General features: G+C 38.0%; 1 protein-coding gene across 4 annotated transcripts in view; it reads left to right on the top strand.

The window, feature by feature from the left end:
- Nucleotides 1-27,680, top strand: part of hivep2a (HIVEP zinc finger 2a) — an 82,392-nt gene that overhangs the window by 3,561 nt on the left and 51,151 nt on the right. The window contains exons 1-3 of one of the 4 annotated variants that reach the window (XM_051876535.1): nt 132-545; nt 976-1,044; nt 17,859-17,980. The gene's annotated coding sequence lies outside the window, so the exon portion shown is untranslated. Of the gene's footprint in view, nt 1-131; nt 546-975; nt 1,045-17,858; nt 17,981-27,680 lie in introns of those variants that run through there. The other 3 variants (XM_051876536.1, XM_051876532.1, XM_051876534.1) reach the window with 3 other exon arrangements.

Below are 27,680 nucleotides of genomic sequence, written 5' to 3'. Positions count from 1 at the left end.
ACCCCGCCAGAGTGAGAATGCTGCATGTGACGTCCTCGCTCGCTTCAGCTGCACAACAGGAAATACTCACGGCCTCCCCTCCTTCCTGCTTTGAAAAAGAGGTAGTCTCTTGCTCGTGCTCACTCTCCTGCCCTTCTTTTCTTTCGTTTTCTGCAGCAGCAGGGCAAGGCGAGACCTATTTTAATGCCTGCAGCCATTGCCTGTGTGCCTGTGACACCTCCTTCGGACCATCCGGCCAATCAGAGCGCAGCTGCTTACGCCGAAGAAACATGATCGTTTTTTTTACTCTTTTGCTCCTTTCTCTGAGCAAGTGAAGGTAGCAGGAGTGGGAGCAACCAAAGAGTGTGCGAAAGAGGAGGAGGGAGAGAGAGAGAGAGAGAGAGAGAGGGGAGTGAGAGCGAGAGCGAGAAGGCTGCAGACAGCGGTAGGGAAATAGCTTCTTGCACAGAACGTGAGCGAATGGTGATTGTACAGGCTTGCGCGATTGACACAGCAGAGAGGAAGGAGATTGGGAGCCCCTGAGGATCTGAAGGATGCCATGTCAGGTGAGCAACTGACCTGGGCAGAGGGAGATAGTAGAGGAGCGGTGAAAGAAAAAAGAATGAAAGTAAAGGAAAACTGTGTTGTGGCTCGTGGTTTTGTGCTGCTTTGCTGCTTGTTTTTAAGTCCTGTATGGAGTCTGGCTGAAGTGACAGCTGGCTAGCGGGAATTTGACAGGGGGTCTGACCGATGCTGGACACATTCGTGCAAGTTTAGTGGCTTACAGGAACAAGTTTGTTAACCCACTGTCAAACCTTTGCTGATAATGGGTAGTGTTTAAATACAGATACCTTACCTGATTATAGATAACTTAGATGACATGGTATAATGAATATTGTTGCACATATATATATTTTTTTGTTGTTATGTGTGTGTGTGTGTAGTTTAATAAAACCAGTGTTGCATGCACTAATGACATTATCTTTTTCTAAACAGGGTGTGTGAGGAGGGTGTGTACCTGGATTAGATTCCCGGGACCGTCAGGAGAAGAAAACCAAACACTGGGTACAGTATGTTTGAGATATGTTGTGTTTAATGTCGATTTACATAAATTAGCACAGGTGTTTATGCTATGCTTATAGCTGTATCAATCAGGAGTTCGTGAAACGGCGACGTCATCGGTTTCGGTGTATTTGGTAAAGCATCCCCAGAAATGCTTGTGCAAGGATGTATTACTTGAAGGCTGTCACACTTTTTTTAAACTGCAGTTTCCGAGCTTTGTTAATAGGACTGAATAATTAATGTGCAGGTAATTGAGTTGGGCTAATTATTCATTATAAGAATGATGAATATCTTCACAACAGACCGATTTGGATAGTATTTCTCGGCTCTCATTATTTTCAGTCACTTTTGATGAACTTGCATTCAACTTTGTTCAGGGATGAGTTTAAGATAACACCGAACGAATAAGTGGGACTAGAATCGGAAAGAGGAACTGAAAATAGTAAAAGTAGAATGCACTTTCTAATCTATTCTTGAATTTAGTCATCTTCAGTGCATGCATTGTTTTAGCGGAGGTTTTTGAGGTAGGCCTGAGAGAATGTATTTGTCTTTGTGTAGAGCAGACCTCTTCTGTTTTTCTTTCTTTCAGTCTCCCTCGACCATATGCTCAGTATACAAAGAGCCTTTTTTGACTGTACATAGTTTGCACCATAAAAATAGATGTATAAAATGTTGATAACCATCAGGCACCACACAAGCCTGCCAGTGGATCAACAAAATTGAGGCACCAGCTACGCTGAGCAAATTGTACAAGAGTGTATAAAGGTAAATTGAACGTGTGTTGGTTGATCCAGGGTGTGGTGAAGTCATGTCTGTTATAGTGTGTGTTTGTCGATGTGAAGCTCGGTGGTTAGCACAGAGGGCCGTAGGTAGTGTGTGAACTGTTGTGTCTGTCTGGGCCGGAGTATTGTGGGTGGCAAATGTTGATCCATGCCTGAAGCAATCCAGTGATGTAACCACAGTTTGCTCGAGGGGATGGAACAGGCAAGCTGTTGAACTTTTCTATTTGTGTTTTGTCTGTAAAGTTCAGGTAATGTTGAGCAACAATTTTAAATGGTTTGATCGATAAGCTGAGAGGTTTTGTCATGCTGATGTGTATCACTGTGGGTTAAATGCCATTTGATTGTTCTTGTCTCCAATTGGCTAGGAGTGTTGTGATGCTTTTTGCTGATTTAAGGTGACATTAAAGTGCCCTCTGGTTATCATACGCTGTGCTAATTGGAAAAACATGCAGCCCCTGGAAGAAAGACAGCTGTACTACAGTTAGGCATTGTCTGAGTGGCATATGAATTTGCTCTTGTTTACTTCAGTGTGGTGAACATGAAGAGGTCAAAAGGTCATTCTGCCAATCCTCTTTGAGGAGGGGTTGGGTTATATTTGGGTCAAAATGACAAAGGTGATGAGAGGAACTTTGGTATGGGTGCTTTTGAGAATAGAAAATACTTTCACATTTTGGACTACGTCAACATTTACATTTATGCTGTATAATGCAACCTGTTGAAATGAAACATCATGCCAGATAATATGTTAACCTGAACATTGATGTGCTGAGAATGACTAGATATTGATACAGATCTCCTGAGCTCTTTGATTTGATTTGATTTGATTCTGATTTTTGATTCAGATTCTGTTTTATTTGTGTGTATTTCAGTGATAAAGTTCATTGGTAACACTTTATAATAAGTATACGGTAATAAAGTACTTTATTACTGAGTGAGTTCTTCATTCATTGTCACTGTAATTAACCAAATTATTATTGTTTAATTAGCTCATATGTAAAGAGTTAGTCTAGATAATGTATTTTTTTAAGCTTTGTTAACAACAATTAATTGTAAATAGCTCACTTTAGAATAGGTCACGGAAAATGGGAAAATGTCATTAATTAAGTGCTTTAAACCAACGAATATTAGACATTAATTGCATTAGTATTAAGTGTTCCTTAAAAAAATACACACACACACACACACTCACTCACACACACACACATATATATATGCCAACATGTATATGTGTGTGTGGGTGCTAAATGTATTTGCAAACATTTTAAGGAACACTGAATATGAATGCAATTAATGTCTAATAAAGGTTGGTTTTAAAGCACTTAATGGCATTTTCCCATTTTCCATTACCTAATCTAAAGTGATAACTATTTACTTCTAATTACCAATTAACAATTCCTTTACTATGAGCTAATTAAACAATAATAATAGTTTTAACTACAGTGACGATGATTGGGAGAAGCTGTATGTTTCTGATTCACTAAAAAGTACCGACTCATAAGAGTCATTTGGTTGTGAATCAGACTACACAGGTCACCCTGTATGTTTGTTTTGTGTGAAGGCCTAGGACAACTCAATAGAAAGACATTTTTACTGTCAATATTTTGAAGTACATAGTCTTTTTTATTTCAAGTGTCCAGCACACTATGCATTTAATCACATAACTAATATTGTCTCTGGTGTTTAATGGTGAAATTCTGACTGATGTTTCAGCCCATTATTGTCATCAGCAAGTTGTCTTTGGAATTATTAGCGTGTGTTACTAAAATGACTTTTGGTGTAGTAAATAATACATTGAAAATGCTTGAAATATTTTTAAACATTCTTTCAGCATCACATTTCAGCTCAACAACAGTCCAGCAATAACAATAATAAGTCAGCATTGAGTAATGCTTCTCACCTCCTCACCTTTTCAGCTCAATGTGGCGATGGAGGATTTTTGTTATGGATTATCGTTCATAAAATGGTCACGGTCAGGGCATTTCCGGACCTGCGTGTGTATATGTAGATGTTTGTCCCTATAGTGCATGACACTTTTCACCCTATTGAGAGGCTGTCAGGTCAGGCATCTTCTATCCAAGGCAAAAAGGTCAGAGCTGCCAATACAGTGACCACAGTTCTCTGGAGAGAGATGAGCTTTCTGCCTTAGAGCTCTTTAATGTTTTGGTCTACAATTAGTCTGTGACAAAAAGCCCCTGATTGTTGCCAACTCAGAGCGCAAGCTGTTTAAAATCTCTCTGAATGGTCGTTAGGTGTGCATTCTGTCCCAAATAGGGAGAAAGCAATAAACAACTGAATGAAACTGAGCAAGGAGAGTGAGAGATTGTTTGTTTGTGAAACTGTTTGGCTCATTTTTGTCTTTTTTTTTTCTGTACAAATCGATGCAAAAACATTTGAATGCACTTCTTCCAAGTTGCTTGACATGTGATTTAGCTGTGTAAAATGCATGCAAACAAGAAAGTTTCTGTAGTTTAAATGGGTCCTTGATTATGATTTCACTTTTTTAACTTTAGTTAGTGCGTTATGTTGCTGTTTGAGAAATCGCTTTTTAAGGACTACAACAAACGGCTGGTAAGGACTACAACAAGCTTCTTCCTAGGTTGATGACATCACAAACCCCAAAATTTACATAAACCCTGCACCCGGGAACACGCAACAAAGGGGGTGAGGCCATGTTGGGCTGCTTTAGAGAAGAGGAAGAGATGTTGTAGTATTTTTGTTGCCATGCCATGATTTTACACCGGGATGCTTCACAAACAAGGGTCAATTCAATGCTGGATTTGCACAAAAGATTAACATGACGGCACATGCTAGTCGATAAGTTGGTTCAACTCCACAGCAACTACATACATTTATCCACTAAGCATTCAGAAACGTCCAGAAGTTGTAACTTCTTCCTGAATCTCTCCATCAGTGTCCGACTCCAGTTTGAACAATGTAAGGCTGAACACCGTTACTGACAATCATCATTTTGGCTGCGTGAGATTCTCCAGCTTTGTTGTTGTTGAGCAACTGAAGCGCTTAGCTGTTAAAGCTCCGCCCTCTTCTGGAAAGTGGGCCCGGAGCAGCAGCTCATTTGCATTTAAAGGGACACACACAAAAATGGCATGTTTTTGCTCACACCCGAATAGGGGCAAATTTGACAAGCTATAATAAATGATCTGTGGGGTATTTTGAGCTGAAACTTCACAGACACATTCTGGGGACACCAGAGATTTATATTACATCTTGTGAAAAGGTCCCCTTTAAAGAATATTCTGGGTTCAATATAAGTTAAGCTTAATCGACATCATTTGTGGGATAATGTTGATTAAAAGATTATTTAGATTAGTAAAAGCAAAAATTAAGGTTACAGTGAGGCACTACTAAGGATGCAAATTATTACAATATTTTAAAAAAATATTTATTTCAAAATTTGTATTATAATATTTTTAAAACACTAAGTCACTAAGCCATATTGATGAACATATTGTTTATGTCTTTTGGGTAAACAATTGAAATAGTGAGTATTTTAATGTTTACTGACTGGCCCTGTTTACTTCCATGTTAGGCTTAGATTCATTTATTTAATTAAATTGGAGCCTTTGCAATTTTCTAAACGCACTAAGCTATATCGCGATTTCGGTTTTATTTCGGTTAAGTCCTACTTTGATGCCTCATTTTAGACAAGTGGACATACATTTTTGTGGTACACAAAACATAATGGCACAAATGCTGTCGATTGAAACTTCCGTCTTATAATATGCACTATGAAACAAACTCCATCTCTCAGACATAGTGTGTAGGTAGTAGAGCATAAATTTACCCAGATGCACTGCCTGTTTACAGTTCCTTTATGCCATCTGATATCACTTAAATTCTTCCTTGATACATTTAGTCGTCCATTAGCCCTTAAGTGGAGGAGGCGGTCTAGTATGAGCGATTGACTTAGTAAAACACAAGACGCAGCAAAAACACTATGCATGATGATTATACGAATATTTCCCTGTCAGCAGTTGCGTGTAATATGCTAATGGAGGATCTTGCTCATCAGAAGAGCGCGACCTCCCTGATATACAAAGCTGTTTGTTTATGATCTGAACAACGGCAGGGGTTCCAGGTCGCACCGACGGCTCGAGGTTGAGGAAAACGAGAGCTATTGGTCAGCCCGCCGCTTTTGTGTGAACCCCGATGAAGACAATGCACAAAAGCCCCCTAAAGCAGCAACACATACTTTGTTACTATGGGAACCTACCAGAACTGTGCTTTGTCCTTGATGGAATCAGATGGATAGAGAAGCTGTATTAGTGGAGCTTAGAAGAGAGAGGAACAGACAGAGAAAGAAGACTAAAAAGCAGGAAGCAGCATGTGTGAGGATGAATGGAGATACAGTACATCTGTCTTCGAGTGAATTTGAGCACGGTGGGGAGACTCTTGACCCTCAACCCTTGCTCTGATTGATCTGTCTGTATTGATTCAATACATTAAGAATTTATTACGCTGCTAGACATGTCACTAGATTACATGAGCTCTTTGCTGACTAATTAGGTAACAGTAAAAAAGACAAACAAAGCGGAAGGTTCTACGCACACATACACACGTAAAAACTGAAGCGCATGCCGCACAGGGACCAAAACCAGTCTCATCTTTCCCAAGCAGAACAATAGTATGTGCAGGTGTTTCATCTGATCAGAAATAGAGCACCCACCCACCCACACACACATACAGTTATACAAAGACACACGGAAACTCGTACGTACGCACCAACGAGCACACACATACTTTCTCATTCACCTAAACCGTTTACGAGTAACCACGCACCTTTCTTTAACACACAATGCTACATTAGATACAGTGTCTGTGGGACGGAAAATAGGTTAACGGAGTTGTTACACAAAAATGAAATTTCTGTCATCATTTAATCACCCTTGTGTCGTTCCAAACCTTTATGACTTTCTGTCTTCCATGGAATGCAAAAGGAGATATTTTGACTAATGTCTTTGGTACTCTCTGTTTAACTGAAATGAATGGAAGCTTTCTTTTTTAAGCTTCAAAAAAGGATAAAAGTATCAGAAAATATAAATGTAGTTCATACAACTTGTGTGTTATATTCGAGATTCTATACTGTAAAAAATGTCTGTGATTTTAATGGTAAAAGACTGTGAAAAATCTACGGTGAAAAACAGTTAATTGGTTTACAGATAGTTTCCGTAGTATATTCGGTGAATAACTGTAATAGATCTAACTGTACATTTAATGTAATTTTATAGTAAAATACCGTTAAATCTACAGTTTTTGAGAGTGAAATTTCTGGCAACCACAGCTGCCGGGTTTTTACCGTAAATTTAATGGAATTTTTTTTACAGTGTGTAAAATAAACGGTTATGAACCGTAATTATTACAATATAGCCTAAATCTTTAAATTATATGGTTTTGAACTGAAACTTTAAACTAAGTGCTCTGCCGTAAAACCTAAAATGTTGCTACCGTATTTTTTATGGTAAAGTTCTGGCTACCACAGCTGCCGTTTTTTTACCGTAAATTTTATGGGGATTTTTTTTTTTTTTTACAGTGTCTATGAGACTGAAATTTAAGTTGTTATTCACCGATTTTTCTTCCAATCCAGTGGGCCTGCTACAAATGGATCATTGAGTTAGCAAGTTGTATTTGAGAATCGGATTAGTCTGATTCATGAACGAATCTGGTTTTGTGAACTGGATAAACCAATCAATTGAAAAATATTTGATTCCAAAGATTCGTTTGTTCATTAATCATTTGTTCTGCGATTTTCCTCTCGTAAACTTTTATGATTTTTCGCATCTTGGACCCACACTGCTCCGGGTCTCCACGGTTTGCAGTGTGTATGTGTTCACTACTCCCTACTCCTAATGTGTGTGCACTAAATGGATGGATTAAATGCAGAGGAGAAATTCCAAGTATAGGTTACCATACTTGACCTTTACATGTCACTTTCACTTATATAGAAAGAATGTTCTTCAAAAAAATTCTGATTTATTAAAACGCCTTTTTCAGGTGAAGAAAAAAAGTTATACAGGATGACATGAGGGTGTGTAAATGATAGAATTTTCATTTTTGGGTGGACTATCCCTTTAAATAACTGTATTTTGGGCCCTGGTTTACTGCCAGGCTGTACAGTAGACATTCAGCACCGCACAGCCCCTCAGTTGTTTTATTCTTCCTCATGCCACTTCCAGATAACAGAGCATTTGAATTTGAATAGTCCAGGATTGGACAACAAGCGTGCGCGCTGCTGTTTCCTGTAGCCGGGCAGAGACGAGGCGAGCGGCATGTGTCCGTAGGCAAAGCACATGGAAAGCAGCGAGAGAGCGAGCAGGAACTGTCCTGCCTTGCTCTCCCACACATCGCGCCGCACACTATATGCGCCGTGCTGGCAGAGAACTGAAATACGCCCTCCTTTCGTTTCCTTCTCTTTGTCAATGCAAATCACACACCGTCCAAAAGCTGCACCGCTGCAACGGAGCACACTTCCTGTTTGACAAGGTGCATGTGTGAGCTTCTGCAGAGGTGGAGGGATGCGTGCTGGAGATGAAGCCGGGCCTGTGGTTTTCATGCCCACTCGGTTGCCACATGCAAGTGTGTGTGCGGGCGCTCAGCTGTCTTGATAAGGTCAGATGGCGATGCCGTTTCTGGCATGGTATTGCATCACAGTAAGAGACCCATTATATTTGCGGCGGTTTCACGAGTCGAACTCTGGGTTCTAGTGATGCATATCTCCCTATCTCGCAGGCTCCCCTGTGCACTGCTATCTGTCTCCGGATGTGTGCGGAGTCAAAGGCGGACAAAGAGGCACTTATGTGACACCTCTTTTACTTAATCCTCTATTTTAATCATGCTTAATCTATTAACCCAGAATCTGTAGATGAACAGCAGAATGCATTGCTAATTTGCATGAAAATCCATCATTAGATTACTAACATCATTACATTACTAATACCCAGTATGCAGATTACTAGATGAACGTAAGATAGCACCAGATGACAATGAAATCAGAGACTGTAAGATAACTGTTTTATTTCTTCACACAATCAGTTTTAAAGAGGTCATGGCATAGATGGTTTTATATGAATATATATCCCTTGAGGTTCACTTATAATGTCAATAAAGCTTTTTTTGCTCATAAAAACAAATATATATCTGGAAAAATGATTATTTTTCATCCCTCATTCTGACCCTCTGTCTGAAATAAACCATTTTTAAGGGATGGACCAGTAACTGGTGTACCCAGTATATTTATGTACACAGTTTTTTTTTTTTGTCCTTTGTCTAGATTTTTTTTGTTATTGATCACATATTTCTGGATGGAGGAATATGTTTATATCATATTACCGGCTAAAACATGAATCGACTGTAATTGCTCATTATAATGACTTTTTGGCAGTGGTTTGTCAGAAGGCTGGAGAAAATAGGAAACCCTGATTGGGGGTTATTCAAGGAGAGCTCTGTTTTTACTCTGTCTTTTCCTGCGGTGCTTGTTGAACAGGTGGTGAGCTGAGCTCGGTAGGATTGGTTGGCAGAGGCTGTTCGTTGAGTTGGTGAGGTGGCAGCTGCGTTGATCACCGAGCGAAAAGTAGCGCTTTCCTCCCTCCCCGCCTCACTTTCAGCACACCCACGTGCCACCCGCATGCCGAAAAGATCTGCTCTCGCCCCACTCTCGCTGCGACGGGATGAGGGTGTAGCGAGGGGGCGGTTGGGGGGTGGGGGGGTGTATTGTGTTTGGTGTTGCAATCAGTGCAACGGAGAGATGAGGAAAGATTTCAGTATAGATCATTGTCAGTGTTCATTTTGTCAGTGAAATGTTCATTAAAAAGTTTTTTAATTTTGTCAGTGATAATGAAGAAAAAACTGCATATTTTAATTACACAATTGTATTAAAACCTTTTGTTTACAAAAATATGAGAAAAAATTACATTAAAAATGCTAGATATTAACAATGCACTAATAATCTTTCATTTGTTAATTTTGAAAAAAAAAAAAAATTCTTGAAAACTAAAACATTATTTTTTTTAAATGAGATGCAGTGTTATTTTAATATTATTTATATACTATTATAGTATTTGTTTATAATTTAAATTGACCTTTATTTTTGTGTTTCCAGTTTTCATTTTAATTTTAGTTTACACTTAAGTTTTTGTAATTTTATGTTCTTTTGTCAATTTCATTAGTTTTTTTTTTTTTTTTAATAAATATTTCTATTATTACTTCTAGCCTTATTTTTTGTATTTCAGGTTTAGTTTAAGTAATTTTGATATTTTAGGTAGGCAATATTTCTTATTTTAAATAAGATATTTGCCAAGACAATATTTCTTATTTTAAATTTAGGTTAAGTTTTTCATTAATATTTATTCTTTATTTTATTTCAGCTTTATTTCAATGAATGAAAATAATTTTTAATAGTTTTAGTTAACAATAACAACACTGATTAGATGCCATCTTGCCTTTTTAGTGTAAAATAAATGATTATAATATGACAAAAAATATTAACTACTTTTAAAAACAAACAACTAAAACACTAAGTACAGGCAATTAATCCTGCATTTAGGGGTAATTGTTTGCCTTTTTGACTGGTTTTAGTATTTGCACAATATCTAGTCGTTGTTTTGTAAGTCTTCATATTCAAGATTTATTTCCTCTCTCTGTCATATATGCTTGATTTTTGTTCACTGGTGCAACAGCAGTCTCATCCATCTCCTCTTTTTGAAGGTGACCTACTTATAAGTAGACATGGAGTATTTTCCCCTATTGTGTGGTATAAGGCAGGTAATCCCTACTGTATGTCATCTGTCATCCAACACTCTTGCATATGGAGGATTTGGCTGGTGATGAGGGGTATAGAGTGTGTAGGCCACCCCCCTGCCCTTATGATGTGTGCCCTGCTGGGAATGGAGCACCTCCGACACTGGCCTGTTGGCTCATCTTCCCAGGTCAATAATCCAACATTCTGTCATTAGCAGTCCCACGCTGTTCCTCAGCAGCTGTCCTTAACACTTGATAGCAGTACATTGAAGTGCTTATTAAACAGAGCACAGGCTGGACAGTGTGCTTCTATTGACACAAATGAGCGGCGGATGACACTCAGCCTCTCTGCAATCAGGAAGGGTGCTTGCGATTAATTAGCGGCGGTCTCTCCAGCTGAAGATGCAGCCAAGAGGTGCCCTAAGATGTTTGTACTTTGGCCAGGAGACTAACAGCAGCACACATGGGGATCAAGAAGTGGTCACTTAATTCTAGGTCAAACTAAATTCTTAGGTTTGTGTGAGCTAAACAGAATCTGATATCCTCAACAACATCAAATTGCAATTATTGGCATTAGCCAATAACCGTGTGTGGTTTCACTAAGCCCGTTCCCTTTGGTAACTGTTGTTCTGTCAGATAAGCTTTATATTTCCCATAATTTAAGAAATTGTACTCATAAAGTGGTATCATGTGTGACATTGCAAAACATTCTTATCGACCATTTATTGTTTTACACAGTTATGTGATTAGAGACAAAACTGCCAAATTTTCTGTATATATTGTAATCATTATGATCACAACTTTTAATAATTGCTTTAGCGTGTTCATTGTTTCTGCTTAAATGAATACATGATGTTAGCTAACGGCATGATTTGTATCATCTTAGAACTGTACATTTCTGGACATTAAACAATTATTATGACAATAAAATAATTGTTAATGGCATCAAGGAAACAGAATCATTAAGAGGAATCGGAACTGGAATCGCTGAATTCTGATTCGCATCAGTATTTATTATAACCCTTTTTATTGTAATCGTACAGTATTAGATATGAGCCACCCTATTTTTTTCAATAGCCATTGGGGGGAAAAAAACACATAGGTTGGCCACAATTGGACATCTGTAATCCTGTCAATGGATTTAATTATGTTAATGAAGTTTTATGAGGTAAGAGACAGAAAAGAACAATTCTAGATGTACATGTGGTTTTGATTTTTAGGCATTTGTGATAGAGGACAACATTTGAATCTACATACGTTAATAATCCCTCTCTTGCATTCCTCGTAGCTTTTGACTGATCCATCCATGCAGAATTGCCAACATTTCATATATATAGTGTTCATTTAGTTTCCTAATGAGACGTTTTGTCATGACATGGCCAGAATGGCTCTTATAATTTGTTGTTCTTCCTTGCTAAATAAGAAAACTCTGAACTCTTTGGACTACCCAATAGACTGCTTGGAATGTTTTTATTAAAACTGCCATCTTCACGTCGTCTGGTGATGAATGGCCTGCTAAATCTTTTCCTTGCTCCAATTTACTGCAGGGATTAATAGAAGCCAAAGTTTAATTACGGCATGTGAGCGGAGACACATATTAAAGCTCTTTGTTCTCCCTGTACATGAAAGGTGATTACAGGTGTAGTACAGATCTATGTATCACTGCCTTGGAAATACACCTTAGTGAGTCACCTTTACTAATACTCAAAAGTAGTGATGTATCAAAGTGCTGGTTATCTTGGGTCTATCAGTTGGCTGATTAGGTTTTAAAGGCCAGTAAATTAATTTACTGTATGTGTTAACATTTCTCCGATTTCATTGTAGCTGCTACAGTATTTATACAGATATGGCAACTTTGATGTATCTGTGTTGTTATTTCATAGCCATTGCATTGGGATACAGCTTTGTTTTATACCTGTTGAGGTTGGATTAAGGTTCTGACTAAGGAAACTCTTAATATATCTCACACTGCTAAGGCAGGGAGTTACAGACGTTATGAATCAAAGCTAGCAAAGTGCTGACAGAACTCACGACATATTACTCACCTGACGTCTCTGTTACAAAATTTCTTTTTCCACCTTAACAGTCCCTCCAGACAAGTTGGAAAGAGATGTTGGAAACAACAGCATCATGGGATTGGGTTTTTATAATGTGTCTCACAAATTAACTTGATATTTGTCTCTAGCAAGACAAAAATGTTATGACATTTTATATACTCTAAATCAGGGCTGTAACCACTATCGACACCATTATTAGATATGACCAAATTGTCCCCCTCAGTATTTTTTTAGATTTTAGATACTGCTCTGCTGAAATCCATCATGCATCACTCTGTTTGATGAAAGTTTTAAAAGTTAAATTTTTAGGATGGTCTGCCTCAGAGGTCTAACACACGTCAATGTCAAAATGACTGAGATGGCCAATCAAATCAAAGAAGGCGGGATTTACTGTTCACTAGGGCTGAACCCTAATAGTCGACTAATCGTTAGTCGACTAGAAGAGGCTTAGTCGAACAAAAATGTTATTAGTCTGGAGGAAAAAAAGGAATAAAAAAAAAATTGTCTGTGAGGGTCAGTTTTGGTCTTACAGATAAGAGTAATACATCATTTGAAACTGTAAATGGTCTACTTTTTTGTGTAAACTCACAATAACAAGAAAACGTTGTGCCTTTGTAAAATAAAGAAAAACAAACAGGATGCGCTTTCTGCCATCTTGGTCTCTGTGAACTTGAGCGCGTCACAAAAATAAACCAAAAGTCAGTGTATACTAGCCTCACAGACATGAGAAATACATCTATAGAAAGCTTGAAATGTCAAGCGATTGTCAACCAATTCAAGTGGAAAACAAATATTCTCCGATTATGTAATCTGTATGAAACGTGCATATAGGCATGTCCACTACTGCGGAGATGACGAGTCAGCATCGTTGACTTAATCTCTGTAACTGAAAACACAGAAAACATTATCAATACATTTTTAAAATGTTTAGACAGTCTCCTTGCTGTTTTTTTCACGACACATTCATAATCATTACTTTTGCCAGGTGCGCTGTGGCAAGCTTTAGGCGTGCGCTTGAACACTGATTAGGCGATATATATAGGCAATTAAAGGCTCATTATTATGATTTATATGGCTTATTAATATACACATGAGATTAGTTGACTAATCTCTTAAATGAACGACTACTAGTCAACTAAAAAAATCTTTAGTCGAGGGCAGCCCTACTGTTCACAGAAGCTGAACATGAATTACAGCACAATGCTTCAGTTTTAACGGTGCAAGAATGCGAGGTAAGTTACGAAGAAAGTGTAAACTGGCGTCATGTCAGTTACGCTTTTTCCGTAAGTTGAATAGGGAAGGCGTAGGACGTAGCGTAAGCTTTTTGAACTGCAAGAGTTTTACACTTTCTGCATACGTTGAATACGGAAGGCGGCTCGTGCGGAAGCTAGATATTTTACTTCATAACTTGTTAAATATGGATATTTTTTTTACACAAACACATCGCTTCGATTCAGAAGGCCTTTGTTAACCCCCCGGAGCTGTGTGGAGCACATTTATGATGGATGGATGGAAGCACTTTCTTCAGCTCATACTCATTGATCCCGCTCACTGCCATTATAAAGCTCGGATGCGTCAGGATATTTATTAATATTTCTGCGATTATGTTCATCAGAAAGAAGAAAGTCATATACACCTAGGATGGCTTTAGGGGGAGTAAAGCTTGGGCTAATTTTCATTTCAAAGTGAACTAATCCTTTAACAGCTGTTTTCGGCACATTAAGCATACAATTAAGAGTAAATGTGTGCATGTTTTAAATGAAAAATATTAGCAAAAATTTCAAACTGGTCTTCTACTGTTCTTTTCTTTTATTGTTTTTTTCTATATTTCTATATATAATCCATTTTTAAATCCTTAAAATAAAAATAACCCATCCCCCAAAAAAAGTTTGGTTCACTCCAATGTTCAAGACATGGTTACGGCCTTGCTCAAAATCACTGAGTGACAAATTGAACAAAACTGAAGCAGCAAAACTTTTGGTGTGCTGCCCAGCATGTTTCTGAGGCATTTAGATGCACTGGCTACTGAAGTACACGCCTTTGAGTCTTTGCATTTGATTTGTGTTAAGCTCCTCTTCATCACAGGAGGACGGAGGAAGGGACGGAAGGGCCGCCACTCCTCCTCCTTTGAGCCCGGATCCCTTGATCAGCACATTCAGAGGCTTTACAGCCGCCTGCATCACCAAACATGCAACCCACTCGACATACAGTATGTGTGGCGTACGACGCTTCAAAGTCCCGAGCTGTCTGCCTAGGAGCATTGATCCCAGTCTCTCTGAAAAAAGAAATAAAAACACTGACAGTATTAGCAAAAGAGATGAGCCCTCGGCTTGACGTGTGTCGAAACGTGCCCTGCTTTGAGAGCCCACTGAGCAAGCTGGGAGTCTTTTGAATAAGACGAGGGAGGGGGGGTAACTACGCTTCATGACATGCTTTTTTAAATGCTTTTGGCTGTGAATGACTGTTTCTTCGTGCGGTGGAAGAAACGGTGGATTTTTTTTTGTTTGAGCGACATGATCAACCAGCTTGTCTGGGACACTGTGTGACAGGAAGCATTGCAAACAGAGACGTTGTTACACTGACAGCCAAAATAAAAAAAACAAAAAAACAATATTAGACATGCACAATCCCTTACCAGATGTGTGAAGTTTGTGGTGAGATAAAATAGAACCATGTTATCATTATATGAAAGTGTTTACTTTGTTTAATCCATCTGGTCTTCTTCACTACTGACCCAGTTAGCATGGTTTGTTTCATTATGCCAGCCTTGTCAACGGTAGCCAGGCTTTTGACTATGACGTAAAGTCAGGTCTTCACTGAAGCTTATTCTAGCAAAGAACTACCCACTTACACAGAAAGAGACAATTTGAGCAACCACAGGGTTTTTTTTAGATGCTTCAAAACGTTTAGGGTCAATATGATTTTTTTTTTAAATGACTAAATACTTTTATTCAGCAAGGATGCATTAAATTGATCAAAAATGAGAGTAAAGACATTTATTAGATTTCTATTTCAAATAAATGTTGTTCTTTTGAATTTTCTATTAATCAGAGAATCTAAAAAAAATATATGGAAAATATAAAACTTTCATCCTATATATAAAAAATATAAAGCAGCAGAACTGTATTCAACATTGATAATAATAAGAAATGTTTCTTGAGCTCCAAATCAGCATATTACAATGATTTCTGAAGGATCATGTGACACTGAAGACTGGAGTAATGATGCTGAAAATACAGCTTGCTTTGTCATCACATGAATACATTAAAATTTAACATATATTCAAATAGAAAAAAAGTTTAAATTGTAATAATATTGCACAATATTACTGTATTTTTGATCAGATAAATACAATCTTGGTTAGCATAAGAAAATTCTTTCAAAAACAAAAAAAGAATCCAACCCAGAACCTTTGAATAGTAGTGTGCATATATAATGCATCTTTATTTATTATATAATTTTTATTTATATTTTCTTTGGTATTGCTTTTTTAATCCACCCCATTAAATCAATAACAAACAATAAACTAAAATATAAATAACTTAAAATAAATGAATAAATAATAAAAAATTTAATTAAAAAAACAACAATACATATATATGTACAACATATTTTTATATACATACATATACACACACACATACAGTCAAACCAAAATTTATTCAGACACCTTGAACATTTAATTCATTATTAGAGTTTATTCACTATAGTTTAAAAAATGGTAATTAAATATGACAAGATCTCAGAGTTAAACTGTGTCAGAAAAAAATAATCTTAATTATTTCAGATAACACTTAAGCAAAAGATGGTCAGGTCAAAGTGTCTGAATAATTTTTGGTTCCAAATTTTTATCAGTTTTACTGGTAGTCCACTGTATGAAGAATTTTTGGGTATAATATGTCACAGTTTACTTTATTTTGCTATCCTCACTTACATAAATGAACTATAGTGTCCTGCACCGACTAGTAAAAAATGATATCTAGTGTCTGAATAATTTTTGGTTTGACTGAATATATATATATATATATACACACACACATATACAGAAACACATACAAGCATCTTCATATACACACATAAAAAACATAACAATTATTTTTTCGTTTGTTTTTAATTGTGCAATATGCATCAGATGGTCATTAAACAGTTCATGGGCAGTCAGTGGTCATGTTATCTGATATTGGGACTATAGCCCAGATTTTAAATGCTACTTTATATTACTTGTATGGTTGAAATGAGTCAATCATAGTGAAAACACAAAACCTGATGATAAAAATCAGTATTTGATCCCTTTCCAAGCTTCAAAATGTTTTTTTTTTTTTTTTTTTTTTGTGGTCATGAAATAGATGGAAGATTACACCGTCGTTTAGTGAAGCACACTCATTTAGCTTGATGATTTTCTTTTTTTTTTTTTTTTTTTTGATGATTTTCTGATATAGGTTTCCTCTTCTTTGAGGGGTAGCCACCTGCTCAGTGTGATGTCACTGATGTCTGCTTTCCCTTGCTCAACATGTGGTGTGATGTAGGGTGGTTGAGTGAGAGGAGGTGTTGCTGGTGCACGCGCACACGCGCACACTCACACATGCACACACCGTACTGGGAAGGCTTAGGAAGTGTGAGCTGCCACAGTGTCAGGTCTCTGGTGCTCCCAGCAACCCACTCTGAATACACTCAGCTTCCTGCCTGAGCTGACAATCTGCTCTCTTCTGACTGCTTGTGTGAGCATGTGTGTGCGTTTGTGCTTGCAAGTGCAAACACTGTGAAATTCTGTTCCTTTGAAATGTCAGGTGCGCAGTCCTAATGCAAAACCGTGTTAGTCACAAGGTGTCTATCGGTTCCCTGAAAAGATTTTACTAGCCTTTAAAGCTTTGGAGGAACGTACAACATAAGAAAGTGATTTTACAATCTCTGTAAATTGCAACCTGCGAGTACGACGTCCATTTAAATGGTTTCGGAACCAAAATATCTCAACCCTTGCTCACTTTCTCCCTCCAGTCACCCTCTAGCCAAAACAAATTGTGTGGCAAAGCAGGAACATTTTAAGTGAGACTCGAGGCGCTGTTCCTGGAGGACTGGATCTTGGCAGGGCTGCACCGGTAGCGTGGCAGGAGGGGGGTTTCACTTTATCTCAATTCTGTCTGTTTCCTCATCCCATCTGTGAGCTTGGCAGCCTTGTTAAACTGACATTGCTAGTCTCCTATCTCACCTTCTAATTTTTGCCCTGCAGCCCATCCAAGAATCGCAAGTGCATCCGTTCTCCCGTGCTGCTGGTTTCCATGGCGTTGAGGAAACGTGGTCTGTGGTGGCATGCCAGTTTGGTGTATACTGTGCCCTCCTTCCTGAAGTACTGTACGTTTTTTTTTTTTTTGAAATAATGTTTGAAATAATAAATTCTCTGGTCATGATTTAAAGGGATAGTTCTCCCAAACATTTAAATTATGTTCGACTACTCGATTACTCACCGTCATGTTTTTACAAACCTGCATGTAAAAAAAAAAAACTGATGTACCGGTACATTTTTCCAATATTTCTTTGCTTGTGTTACAAAAATCATACAGGTTTGGAATGGCATGCAGGGGATTGAATAATAGAAACCTGTAGAATTATTAAATTAAATTATTATTTTTTTGCTTTATTTAAATTGAATATTTAATATTCACCTATATTAATTAAATTATAAAAAATATATAAAACTGTATAATAAAAATTGTAATGTAATTATATATGAATACATATTAGAAATCAATAAATATAGGTTTTTGTTATTGTAGTCATACCACTATGGAATGATTTTACTGATTTATTGTTTTTTAGTGTTTATTTTATTTTATTTTATTTTGAGGCAGCAAATTTCGAGGCTCAACACTGTAATTCTGTGAAAGATAGTTGCATTTTTGCTGAGGTTTTCCATAAATATATGCAGGGGCCGTCTGAGGGTTTCATAGCCAACATTTAACACTGTCACGGGCTGCCAGTTTGCTGCATGGTGAGTAATGTTTTGAAGATCCAGGGAGGGATGCAGGAAAAGTTTAGGACACAGAAGGCTTTGCTGTGTTTACCACAACTGGATGCGGCGATGTGGCTCCCATTGAGACTGGGGCTCGGCACAGGAAGCTGAACTGTGTTAATTAGCACTAAATAGGTACGACAGTGTTCTGCCCAAACCGCTTTGGGATTGTAGGGACACGGTTCATTCCCATTTGAGAGGGGAACTCCCAATTACTATGTAGAGAGCCTTGCAATTTGACGTATGAACTATTTTGGTCTTGCTTTACATATATTCAGTCTTGGATTGGCACGGCCAGAGTAAATGGAAGAGAATCGTAGTCTGGATTTTACAATATCCTGCTGAGGGAAGCACTTTATTGGCTTAGACTATCTGCTTTGTGTAAATACACAGCACTGGAAGCCCTGGCAGTGGCGGGGTGAATTGATTTCCTCTGGTGGGACAGACCCTGGATTTGTGTGTGGAGGAGTGACACAGCTGCACTTTTCTCTCTCTCTCTCTTTCTCATTCTCTGTCACTACTCTGCATCAAGGCCACTTTCAACCCCAGTCCTTCCCTCCTTTAGTGTTTACTACTCCCTCCCTCTCCTCACACTCTCTGCTGCTCCTACACTTTATCATGTTTTTTTCCTACTGACACTCAGTTTTTTTCCGTTCTATCTCTGAATATATTGTCGCGTCTGGCTGTGAGTGTGCTTTAAGCACATGCTGCAACCTTGATAGATGTTCTCTTCCTCTTTCTCTCTCTATCTCTCTCTCTCCCTCCCTCCCTTCTTGTCCTCCTCTATTTCTGCATCCTGGCTGTTGTAGGTCTGTATTTCTCTCCCCCAACGAGCTCAGGATCTTTCCCCTGTGTGATGTCAGATGCGGATCTGGGTGAGCGAATGGGCATCCGTTCATGTATCTCTCGTTCTGCGGATGGGCTCTGGGAGAAACCTAAATTTAGCAGCTCCTCGCGTTCTCTGTTGTGTTTGCCGTGCATGGCTTAATTAGCACACAGCATGGCAGAGTACGTCTTGGATGCATTATATAATGCGTTATATAATTGGATGCATATTTCATGTTGAATGTTGGAGAAGGAGGCTCATTGCAATCCCATCCTGTAGTTGAAGATGAGTGTTAGTGTCAAGAAGAAAGTACAAGCTTATGTTCCATTTGGAGATATGAGGCAGCTTGAGGGGAATCTGCTGCTGTCATTAACCTGGAACAATCTGTCAAATCTGAGCTGGTAATCAAAAGGTTGCAAAAGGTAATAATTGTCAAATTATATTGGCTTTGGCTTTAGTACAGTACGGAAGCTTGTTTCCTCTAGTAAATAAAAAAATGAAAAAGGTAATTGTGATTTTCTCGCAATTGCAAGTTTGCATCTCACAATTCTGACTTTTTTTCTTCAAATTGTGAGATTGAAACTCTCAGTTGCGTGATATAAAGTCAAAATTGTGTTATAAAGTCAGAATTGCAACTTTATATCACGATTGAGTTTTTATCACGCAATTTTGACTTTATATCTCACAATTCTGACTTTTTTTCTCAGAATTGCATGATATAAACTTGCAATTCTGACTTTTTTCTCAGAATTGTGAGTTTATATCTCAATTCTGACTTTATAACATGCAATTGCGAGTTATAAAGGCAGAATTGTGAGATATAAACTCGCAATTCTTAGAAAAAATGTCAGTCTTTTTTCCCTCACAAATGGACATTATAACACGCAATTGCGAGTTTATATCTCATAATTCTGACTTAATAACTCGCAATTCTGACTCTATATCACGCAATTCTGACATATTGTGCAATTCTGACTTTATATCACACAATTCTGAATTTATATCTCATAATTCTGACTTTATAACTCACAGTTCTGACTTTATATCACAATTGTGACTTTATATCATGCAATTGTGACTTTATATTGCGCTATTCTGACTTTACATCACGCAATTGTGACTTTATATCATGCAATTGTGACATATCGTGCAATTCTGGCTTTATATCGCGCAATTCTGACTTTATATCACACAAAAAGTCAGAATTGTGTAATAAAAAGTTTTTATTTTTTATTTCACGGCGAAAAAAGAAGCTTCCATAGTACAGTGACAATATATTAAAATAGGTAGATAAAAAAATAATAATATATCAGTATCAGGAGGCAGTGTTCCTGTAGAAACTGTACTGAAATCGCTTTAGATTGTTTTATTGTCTTATAATGGACTGATAAACTACTAATGTAAAAAATCAGATCTTCTGCTAACATAAACTTTTCTGCAGCAAACGTGTTTTTGAAGTCATTGTATAGTTGGCATCTTATCTTTGTTGTGCGTGATTAACTTGTCAGAATCTCTCAATGAGAGATCAATTCAAGATGTTTTCTAGTACAATGTTCTTTGTAAACGAACAGGTCTTGTTGATTGTTGGAGTAATTGCTGAAAGCCTCAATGAGTCATTTCTTTTCCCAAAAGCGGAGAAGTTTACAGTAGATGTTAACAAGCTCATGGCATGGCACAAGCTTACAAATATCTGACTGGAAACGGGCTGCAACATAATAACCCCTCAGGAGAGGAACATTTGTGTAGTTTACAACTGGAACGTTAAGTGTCATGACCTGGCCGTGATATGGTAATGTAACGTGAGTTAACACGGATACACCCAACTGAGTCATTCTTTCTCAAAGTCTTACAAGGCAGATTTGATGGTTGTTTTTGTTTTGCACTGCAGGAAATAATGTCACGGCATGTTGAGCCTATCCTGGAGCAAACAGACTATCTCAAACTGCTAACTGATTGCGATGCAATGGCCGGTGGGAGGATAGTGGCATCTGGGGGGTGCTCGGAGGGGGCGCTTGTGACCAGGCCATTGCATTGTGAGTGGATCACATTTCCAGAGAGATAGATATACTGTTCCCCAGCTCATTGACAGAAATTCATTTATTCGTCCTCTCCAGCAAACTATTCATGTTCACTAACCTGCTTAGCCTTGGAATAAATCCTCCCACTGGAGAAAATTTACTTTTTAACCTAGTCCTGCCAGCTTTTATAACCACTGGTCTTGGTTTTTTTACCACTATTTTTATGCTACAGTGGTATCTTGGTGATATTTTTTGAAGCTAAAATAACAGAAATAGTTTGTTTCTCTCACAGAGGTCATTTAGAGAATATGAGTGGCTCATGCACTTACTCTAAGAATGTTCCAGAGTCTTACAGGGACATCCACGGGACAGCCTAGCATATTTTTAGAGTCCAACAATATGTTCAATGTGCCCTACTGTTCATCCAGGATCAAGGGCCAAGTTTAGACCTGCCGCACAGTTAGGGTTGTGCGCCGTTCAGAAGTGAATTGAGAATGCCTTTTAAATTTGATTTAATTTCCTGGATTTGAATTGACTTTGACTTACTGTAGCAAACATGATGATGAATTAGATAGATAAATAAATAAATGGATTGATTGATTGATTAATTGGGGGTATTTGCTGCTTTAACTTACATTGTATACATTTTATTTCAGTTCATGCATTCCCTGAGAAGTGAACCCATGACCTTGGTGTTGCGAGCACCATGTTTCACTGTTTTTTTTAATTCTAAAATAATTTTACTGTTTTTTTTCAGTTCTAAATATTTCACAACACTGTTGCACAGAAGTTTAGTTTAGAGCCCTGAATTTTTACACCAATGGTGTGCAAATGGAGGCAAAAACAAAACTGTTGCCAAAGGGGCGTACTTAATTTACTGGATTTAGAAGTTTGTGATGAAAAAAACAAGCACTGAATTTCAGAAAGCCATTAATAAGACTATTTATTGTAAAATGGAGATTTGTTTAAAGATTTGATTTTGTGAGTGATTAGCCCTGCATAGCGCATTCTATAAAAGAATGAAAATAGCTTAAATTCAGTCATGAAAACATGTAGAACAAAACAGATTATGCTACAGAATTAAAATATAGAGTTGATGCATAAGCATTGTTTAAAAAAAGCTGCAATTGCCTTTTGTGCTTGACATTTCTTTTTTAATTCTTATGTTGCTGAAACGTGTTGTCAGAGCAATTGAGTTAATTTCAGCTGCTAATGTTCTATTCATGGTAATTGTTCAGAAGTGGAAAAATATAATTTCTCAAATTACCCTCATGATCCGAGGTCCTTTTTCCATGCCCTGATGGACTGCATCCTGTTCTGGGCGCTGAATAAGAGGTGGGCGGCATATACAAAGCCTGAATCTGTTTGCTGTGCACTTTAATAGAATTCTTGTTCTTGCATCGGGCAGGCGGCAGCGGGTGAGTCACCTGCGCCACAATGTGTTATGATTCGGGCAAGCGGAGGGGAATTGGACGCAACAGGGGGTCTTCTGTTTGGGAAGCCCCCGGTGTTCATTCCCAACATCAGCCAGCTGATCTGACTCAGGGCCAAGGCTAAAATTGGTCGTGCTTGTCTGGGCGATTTTTGTAAACCGACACTGCGGACAAGGGGTCTCTTTTGGGGTGGCCTTGCCCCCCTCCGTGCCTTGCCTCTGAACGCAACAGGTGCAGTGGGGCAACTTGAGCTTTGTGGAATGACAGACTGCTGAGAGAGCTGCTCTGGGGAGTATGCTCAGAGGGGTATTCACTCCAGAAGGTTTCTTTCCCCCATTTTTTTCCTTAGGGCAAAATTGGAGACAGCTGCCGGGGAGCGGCGCAGATAGGAAAACACGCTCCTGGGTTGCATAACAGGAGAAAGCAGGTCCCCGATGGTGAGCCACTGCCTTGCACTCCAGTGAGCAATTGTGCAGCCCTCGCTTGAGAGCCTGTTTGTTTTGGAATGGCTGCTGAGTGACTGTTTTCATCAGACTACACACGCACCCCCCTGAACTCCCACCGGGCCTCCTAGGTCGGAGAATCACTCCTGCCGCAAGTCACGCCGGGGTTGAGAGGTCAAATGGAACACTGACACGAATTTGTGCTCAGTTTATCAAGGCCTGAAGTGAGATGTCAGAAATTTGTGACTGTGACTCTGCAGTGTGTTGAATGAAAAGCTAATTTAATCTTGATTTTAATGAAACCTTGAGCTTGGAATGCGGTGTTTTAAGGAAAATTAGCCTGAAAGTTGTATGATGCAAATCAGAATATCATTATTCCTTCATGTCATAAGCTGTTTTTAGAGTATTAATAGTCAGGATGGTCAACTAGTTGATGTGTATTTACATATGTACATATAGTATGTGACCTGTGCTGGCAAAATGAGTTGCAATGAGCAAATTTTCAAAAATGAGTTATTGTTATTCTCACATTCAAACCTTGAAAATGATGTATGATTTGTTGGAATCCAACAAAAAATGACTGAGCTTACACCTGTTTGAAGTCGATATATATTCAACTTTTTTCCATGATTCCACAATTGTTTAACATTAATAAAACAGCCTATTTATTAAAACCTCCTGTACCACAGGGATCCAGTATATATTACACATCAGATGTTTTTCACCAACAGTTAACCAAACGTTCACTTAAGACCTAACAGATAATGTTTGCGTTAATACTCACCAAGACAGATTTTTTTAAATACTGTAATTCCGTGTATATGTGTATATCGGGATTGCACACTGTCTGAGGCGTCTTTGTGCGCACGCTTTGGATTTGTCAGTCAGCGCGAGTAAGATCGTTTTGTTTACATCAGCATGAGTTTGAAAATCACATTTCATTGGTTCTGACTCATACCGTCGAGAATTTGCTGCTAAATTTGTGCTGAGGGAAGCGCCAGTCAAAGTGAAGCAAACAGAGAAAAATGGTATTTTTCATGGTCAAAAGTAGTCCTCTAAGAAAATGTACAAATAAAGATACTTTTAGATGTTTAATTGCTATTTAGGGCATTGGGATTGCTAGACGAGGGCTTAATTAACTCATTTTTGTCAAAACCTCAATTTCGACCAAAATTGACATTTTTCACCTGTTTTGCCTGTAGCTTGAAATTAGCCCGTGCTCATTCTGACTCATTTTGCCAGCACGGATTCACATATATACCTTTCTTGTGGAACAATTTTATATTTTGAAAAATTCCAAGAGGGTCCTCGCACCATCCATGCTCTGGCCCTAAAAATCTGCACTGGAAATTTGGAATGAAATGAGAGTGGCTAAATGATGACAGTTTTCATTTTTCTGTGAACTGTCCCATTATGAAATCATATCGTTTTGCACATACTCAGATTTTGGTTAAGATTATTAGTCTATTTTTGCACAATAAATCATATGTACATTGAATAAAAGAAAGCATTTATTTCACTTTGGTTCATTGTGGCTGTTCTGATCGATTAATTTCTTTTATATCCCAGATCATCTAGTGAATAACAGTTTTCTCCTCATGATCACTCTGTATTTACAGTTGAATTATCATGTCCTGTATGGAGAAACATAGGTATTTGATAGCTGTGATGTTTTGTGTTAATTGGATACTGCAGTGCTTTTGGTGCACTATGCCTCAGTTCCAGACTATCTTCAGGTTAATCACTTACTGAATCTGCAAAGCCCTCTGTACTGTTAACATGTTAACATGCTCTAATTGTGTGATTCATTTATGTGTGCGTAAGCTCTTGTTTTCGAGCAGTTGGCTGTGCCCTGTTCTCATGCGCTTGAGGGATCTGATGGAAAGTACTGTGCAGCGTTACAAATGAGACCCAGCGCAGGTTGCCTCCCAATTTTCTCTGCTCTAGTTATCCACTATTGCATGATTTTCCCTCTTTTTAGCATCTTTTCACAACCCCAGTACTTCCAGCAAATGTGAATGAATGACTGCGAAAGTAAAACGGGCTCGGGAGAAGTGATTTCAGGATGTACCCTGCTGATTTGGCCGCTAGTTATATACAATTGTACGCTCCCTTGACAAACACCACTCTGGAGGATTGATGGTTTCTAAAGGCACGAACTTCTGTTGTCAGCTAAGCATGGAAACAAAACATCCCTCATTTCCGTTCTAAACAGACGCTTTTTCATTACAGCTCCACAAATAGATTATGATGCAAACACATTGTTAAAGAGAAACATTTAATTATTCAGTATTAAATGAAACCACTTTGATACAGATATCAGAAGTTGTCTTTCTTGTACACCTCCATGGGAAAACAATACTTTCAGCAATACGTAATATTAATAATTGATGCAGTAAAGGTGTACTGGGGGAATTAAAGTTCCCAATTAACATTTGGTCTGTGAAGAACAAAGCAAATAACAAAAACTTTAGTATTATTATTATTATTATTATTATTATTATTATTAGCAAAACTTTGTTTGTAAATTATTATTATTGTTTACAGTGAATTATATACTATAATTATAATAATTAATAATATATTAAATAGTATATATATGTATATGTACAAACCCGATTCCAAAAAAGTTGGGACACTGTACAAATTGTGAATAAAAAAGGAATGCAATAATTTACAAATCTCATAAACTTATATTTTATTCACAATAGAATATAGATAAACTATCAAATGTTGAAAGTGAGACATTTTGAAATGTCATGCCAAATATTGGCTCATTTTGGATTTCATGAGAGCTACACATTCCAAAAAAGTTGGGACAGGTAGCAATAAGAGGCCGGAAAAGTTAAATGTACCTATAAGGAACAGCTGGAGGACCAATTTGCAACTTATTAGGTCAATTGGCAACATGATTGGGTATAAAAAGAGCCTCTCAGAGTGGCAGTGTCTCTCAGAAGTCAAGATGGGCAGAGGATCACCAATTCCCCCAATGCTGCAGTGAAAAATAGTGGAGCAATATCAGAAAGGAGTTTCTCAGAGAAAAATTGCAAAGAGTTTGAAGTTATCATCATCTACAGTGCATAATATCATCTAAAGATTCAGAGAATCTGGAACAATCTCTGTGCGTAAGGGTCAAGGCCGGAAAACCATACTGGATACCCGTGATCTTCTGGCCCTTAGACGGCACTGCATCACATACATGAATGCTACTGTAATGGAAATCACAATATGGGCTCAGGAATACTTCCAAAAAACATTGTCGGTGAACACAATCCACCGTGCCATTCGCCGTTGCCGGCTAAAACTCTATAGGTCAAAAAAGAAGCTATATCTAAACATGATCCAGAAGCGCAGGCGTTTTCTCTGGGCCAAGGCTCATTTAAAATGGACTGTGGCAAAGTGGAAAACTGTTCTGTGGTCAGACGAATCAAAATTTGAAGTTCTTTTTGGAAAACTGGGACGCCATGTCATCCGGACTAAAGAGGACAAGGACAACCCAAGTTGTTATCAGCGCTCAGTTCAGAAGCCTGCATCTCTGATAGTATGGGGTTGCATAAGTGCGTGTGGCATGGGCAGCTTACACATCTGGAAAGGCACCATCAATGCTGAAAGGTATATCCAAGTTCTAGAACAACATATGCTCCCATCCAGACGTCGTCTCTTTCAGGGAAGACCTTGCATTTTCCAACATGACAATGCCAGACCACATACTGCATCAATTACAACATCATGGCTGCGTAGAAGAAGGATCCGGGTACTGAAATGGCCAGCCTGCAGTCCAGATCTTTCACCCATAGAAAACATTTGGTGCATCATAAAGAGAAAGATGCGACAAAGAAGACCTAAGACAGTTGAGCAACTAGAAGCCTGTATTAGACAAGAATGGGACAACATTCCTATTCCTAAACTTGAGCAACTTGTCTCCTCAGTCCCCAGACGTTTGCAGACTGTTATAAAAAGAAGAGGGGATGTCACACAGTGGTAAACATGGCCTTGTCCCAACTTTTTTGAGATGTGTTGATGCCATGAAATTTAAAATCAACTTATTTTTCCCTTAAAATGATACATTTTCTCAGTTTAAACATTTGATATGTCATCTATGTTGTATTCTGAATAAAATATTGAAATTTGAAACTTCCACATCATTGCATTCCTTTTTTATTCACAATTTGTACAGTGTCCCAACTTTTTTGGAATCGGGTTTGTATGTGTATATATATATATATATATATATATATATATATATATATGTATATATATATGTGTGTGTGACCCTGGACCACAAAACCAGTCATAAGGGTCAATTTTTTGAAATTGAGATT

Source organism: Ctenopharyngodon idella, chromosome 20 (assembly GCF_019924925.1).
Source record: "Ctenopharyngodon idella isolate HZGC_01 chromosome 20, HZGC01, whole genome shotgun sequence".
NCBI classification, from domain to species: domain Eukaryota; kingdom Metazoa; phylum Chordata; class Actinopteri; order Cypriniformes; family Xenocyprididae; genus Ctenopharyngodon; species Ctenopharyngodon idella.
This window is presented reverse-complemented; position numbering and strand designations above follow the sequence as displayed.